The sequence below is a fragment of the Frieseomelitta varia genome, unplaced genomic scaffold, assembly GCF_011392965.1.
Source record: "Frieseomelitta varia isolate USP_RPSP 00005682 unplaced genomic scaffold, Fvar_1.2 scaffold_421, whole genome shotgun sequence".
Lineage (NCBI taxonomy): Eukaryota > Metazoa > Arthropoda > Insecta > Hymenoptera > Apidae > Frieseomelitta > Frieseomelitta varia.
The window spans coordinates 91061-97153 of record NW_025110170.1 but is presented as its reverse complement, the minus strand read 5'-3'; positions in this window follow the sequence as shown (position 1 = coordinate 97153).

Below are 6093 nucleotides of genomic sequence, written 5' to 3'. Positions count from 1 at the left end.
CAAAAAAAAAAAAAAAAAAGAAAAAAGATGGCGCGTCGAGAACAGCCAGCGAAACCGACGCGACGCCGGATATTGGACGAGCTTCCAGCGAGGAGGGGAAAAAAACTTCCGATCCGTCAAATTTCCAGAAAAATGAAAGGCCCGAGGCCGAGGCAGCCGATGCGCCGTTTGAACGTTCGACCGTCGATCAACGGGTAAGTCCGATCGTATTAAAAAAGTTTCGCGCGCTTCGTTGCACAATGGCGGCGGGGTGGTTGCTCGGACGGCGTTCGCCCCCGAACCGGATATATGGAATAGAAAATACGGGCGCGAGCATCGAAAGAGGGAGATTCGCGCCCCTTTGAGCCGCGGATCAGATTCACGGCTGGTGAAATTGATTCTTTTGGAAAATTGAAAGTTCACGGCGCGAGATATTCCTCGGGAGGAGGAGGTTTTTTTTTTTGTTAAACTCGCGGATTTGAGATTAAACCTCGGCTATCGTGGCTTTCCTCGCTTTGCCCCTCCCGCTCCAGGAATTTCTCTTCCGTTGGCGTTTCTCCGTTCGAAAAAATATCTAGACAAATTTCAGGCACCTCTAGTTTAGGATTTTTTGCGACAATAATTTTCGAAATCGTTAAAAATTATAATCAAAATAATATCAAACGCGAAATACATGTTGATCGATGAATAACAAACACGAAATCAATACCAAAGACTAAAGATAATTTCTTTTACTAAATAGATTAATAATTAAATATATTTAACTAAATATTGTATATTAATAGTTAAATATTATATTTAACTAAATATATAAATAATTAAATATATATAACTAAATATTGTATATCAAAATATTTTACTAAATATATAAATAATTAAATATATTTAACTAAATATTGTATATTAACATATTTTACTAAATATATAAATAATTAAATATATTTAACTAAATATTGTATATTAACATATTTAACTAAATATATAAATAATTAAATATATATAACTAAATATATTAATAGTCAAATATATATTTAACTAAATATATAAATAATTAAATATATATTTAACTAAATATATAAATAATTAAATATATATAACTAAATATTGTATATCAACATATTTTACTAAATATATAAATAATTAAATATATTTAACTAAATATTGTATATTAACATATTTAACTAAATATATAAATAATTAAATATATTTAACTAAATATTGTATACTAATAGTTAAATATATTCAACTAAATATATAAATAATTAAATATATATAACTAAATATATTAATAGTCAAATATATATTTAACTAAATATATAACTAATTAAATATATTTAACTAAATATATAAATAGTTAAATATATTTCCAAGCTCTTCAATTTCAATTTCATTCAGTTCCCCGTTCGCTCAAAACCTACCAGTAAATCGCCAGAAATTTTAATTGACTTTTTTTAAATTTGAATTCTACTGCATTTTATTGCATACATTGTGAGTCATTTACCACCTTTTCCACTTTATTTCGAGCGACGATTATTTTACGATTTAATCCCCGTCTCTTTTGTCTTCAAACGGATATTGATTTTTCTTTTCTTCTTCATTGTGAGGGAGCACAGTATTCGTGTTTCAGCGAGCGTTATCTCTTATGAAATCCGCGACGCGAGATAAAATCGTTGTTGCAAACGGTATTGAGGAATGTAAATGCATCTTTCGAATCGTAGATTCTAGCAGAGGTCTTTGTCTTCTCCAACATTGCGTTCAATGTTTCTCAGATATTTTGCGATTAATCTTCCTTTCTCAATTTTCTAACGCAATATTCTATTGCGAAATGTTTGAAATTTAACATGTCAGAATATAATATACGAAATATACACGTTATAATAACATGCAATCGTTATAATTTTGTATAATAAATATTATAATAAATATATTAAAAATGTAATACAACTTTAATATTAATATTAATATTAATACTAACATTAATATAACTAATATTAATACTAATATTAATACTACTAATATTAATACTAATAATAATATTAATATTAACACTAACATTAATATAACTAATATTAATACTAATATTAATATTAATATTAACACTAACATTAATATAACTAATATTAATACTAATATTAATAAATATTAATACTAATATTAACTAATATTAATAAATTTTAATACTAATATTAATATAACTAATATAACTAATATTAATATTAATACTAAAATTAATATAACTAATATTAATACTAATATTAATAAATATTAATACTAATATTAACTAATATTAATAAATTTTAATACTAATATTAATATAACTAATATAACTAATATTAATATTAATACTAAAATTAATATAACTAATATTAATACTAATATTAATAAATATTAATACTAATATTAACTAATATTAATAAATTTTAATACTAATATTAATATAACTAATATAACTAATATTAATATTAATACTAACATTAATATAACTAATATTAATAAATATTAATACTAATATTAACTAATATTAATAAATGTTCTCAGAAGTGATATTAATTTAAATCAACTTTCCATTATTAGCAATTTCTTTACAATTTTAACAAGCTTCAATATCCACGACCATAATCTACTGAAATTGAATCGATGACCGAAGAAGGATACGAATGAACAGAAAAAAAGAAAAATTATTTTCGTTATTTTAATAGAATCTTCGAGCGGAAATAATTTATCAGTTCCTGATGGAACCCTGATAAGCTGATATCGGATTGATTAAAGTAAAATTCCCTCCGGGCGGGAAATAATCGCGCAACGATTGAGATTACACCCTAAATGCAATATTTCTTTTAGATTTAAATTTAATTAAACGTAAACTCCAATGGCTAATCCCCCGTGCGCGCGCGCGCGCGTTTTAACAACGATTTTGAATTTTCATGGGGAATAGCACACAGGCATGGACGTCGAATTTCGTTCAACAACATCGCGATAAAAATTAGTTTCCAATCATTTCATCGAGAAAATCGACGTTACCTGATTGCTTTTCACTAAGTTCAGATTAAATAAATCACACAAGCATTACCTAAATTATTAATTGCTCCTGAGTCGAGAATCTTCGAAAAGAAGATTTGTTCTCTTAAATTAAATTGAAAAAAAAAAAAAAGAAATTGCAAATTCGCTAACGTAATCATAATTTTACTATATAATTTTATAATTATATAAATTTATTATTTACAAACTTTATAATTTAAATTTATATAATTGTATAATTATATAAATTTGTTATTTGCAAATTTTATAATTTAAATTTATATAATTTTATAATTATATAAATTTATTATTTACAATATATATATATATATATTAACACGTATATTGACAATATACGTGTACCTCAATATAACTAATTTTATAACATGATTCTCATATAGCGATTCATTTAACTTTCTCCCACCAACACAAGAGATATGTCGTCAGTTGAATTTAAACAAACAAATAAATCGCGAAACTCGTTGCGTAAAACAGTGTCGTGTTTTAATGTTATGTCGTTGCTATTATTATTTAATATATATTTAAATAGTTGACATAGTTCGCAAATGTACGAGCGAATTTCTCAAAGAGATCGTCAAACAAAGAGAGCATGAAAGTCGCATGTTACAGCGTATCTCGACAAAAGATGCCAATTGCACGTGTAATTTTCGCTCGATTAGGCGACAATTCAAAGTGTTACGACATTTAATCGATCACGTAATTGTCGTAAATTGCAGGCGAGCTGCTTGTTCGACAATCGATTGCCAATCGAGAGTGGTTCACAGACATTTATAATCAACTCGCATAATCGTTTTATCATGCTCGATTGTACGCGTTCACGTTGAACGCCTCTTACTCGCAAATATTACTTGAAATGATCTCGATCTGCTTTCGAAACGAAAATTAGAGTAATTGAAAAATAATTCGTGTGATTCAATTCACATACTGTATTATATAATGGTAAAGATTTGCCTATTCAACAGTTAAGTTTGCTAAAATAATTGAGTAAGTTTCGAAAATTTATCGCTAATAATATTAATATAATCTTCTCGAGACATTGATAATGCTTTTATTGTCAATCGAACAATATCGAGTCCCCTTATTAATTCTATTATCAGCGAAAGAGAGTTGTATTGTTGACACGTTGTAATAATCCTCTTTTTTTTCTTTCGCAAGCGTTACAAATACTCATTGATAAAAGCATTTGATGAGCCTGCAAACAAACTCTTAACGCTCTCTCGGAGCATGAGCGAAAACACGCGTGTAAATAGAACCAATGGTGAAACGATAATCACAACATCGAACGAAGATCATCCTCGATAAGTTATCTAGACGTTGTAAATATTTTTATTTCGCAACCGTGTCTTAAATCTCGAGTAGAAGAAAAAGAAAAAAACACACAAACGACACTGATCTCTCGATACACGTCTTGATAAAACTGACACGCAATCTTGTCAATTTGAACAACATTTAGGCGCATTAGCATTCTGATTATTTAGATTTGAAACAATCAGAAATTTTTGATATCATCACCTGTCACACCTACTCGAATTTTTTCCGTAATTTTGAGGGATTTTAAAAGTAGGTAAAATTTCAGAAATATCTGTTCAGTAGGAAACAATTTTCTTCGTGGCAAGAAAAATTTCTTCTACTAGTTTGGAAAACTAGTAAAATGTAGATTAGAAAAATTTATATTTTCCAAGCAGGTATTGGTTTTAAAGGAAATTTATTTTCAAGGACGCTCGAGATAGGCGAATTTCAGCGATAGTAATTTTTTCGAAATTTTGAAAATAGGCAAATTCTAGAAATCTCTACGTTGTAGGAAATTTTAGAAAAGTACATGTTTTCGGACAATAATTGGACTAAAATTATTTGGAAAACTATTTCTTTGGAAAATGTTCTAATTTCAAACAAAACCTATTTATTAAACGTTTTACGATAAATCTATTTAAAAAAAAAAACTTACTGATAAGAAATTAGAATAAAGAGAGAAGGTTACCGCGTAAATAAATTTACAGATTTATTTTTTTGGAAAATGTTTTAATTTCAAACAAAACCTATTTATTAAACGTTTTACGTGAAATCTATTTGAAAAAAAAAACTTACTGATAAGAAATTAGAATAAAGAGAGAAAATTACCACGTAAATAAATTTACAGATTCATTTTTTTGGAAAATGTTTTAATTTTAAACAAAACCTATTTATTAAACGTTTTACGTGAAATCTATTTGAAAAAAAAAACTTACTGATAAGAAATTATAATAAAGAGAGAAAATTACCACGTAAATAAATTTACAGATTCATTTTTTTGGAAAATGTTTTAATTTTAAACAAAACCTATTTATTAAACGTTTTACGTGAAATCTATTTGAAAAAAAAAACTTACTGATAAGAAATCAGAATAAAGAGAGAAAATTACCGCGTAAAAAAATTTACAGATTTATTTTTTTGAAAAATGTTTCAATTTCAAACAAAACCTATTTATTAAACGTTTCACGTGAAATCTATTTGAAAAAAAAAACTTACTGATAAGAAATTAGAATAAAGAGAGAAAATTACCGCGTAAATAAATTTACAGATTTATTTTTTTGGAAAATGTTCCAATTTCAAACAAAACCTATTTATTAAACGTTTTACGATAAATCTACTTAAAAAAAAAACTTACTGATAAGAAATTAAAGAGAGAAGGTTACCGCGTAAATAAGATTGCAAATTTATTTTTCGGAAACACACCTTCGCAGTTTCGCTATAAAAATGAGCTGGAAATTTACGCTCGCGCGAGTAAAAGTTTCCCACGCACAAAAGAGTTAAATCGTCAGAAATGAGCCTTTCGTACGGATGTGTCGAAAAGGCGGGAAATAAAAGAGAATTTCATTAGGCGAAATAAAATTCTCTAAAAAAAAAAATTTTCTCTCTGCCCTCTGTCGTTTCAAAGCTTAGAGCGACGCGCTTTTAAAATTTTCCAACAGGAACATTCACGTTTTTTTTTTACATTTCTCCGACGCTATTGTGAATATTTCTTTTAAATTAAATAAATCTCCCTTTCTTTCTCTTTTTTTAATCCTTTCAAACTCCTTCTTTAACCTTCTCTCGCGT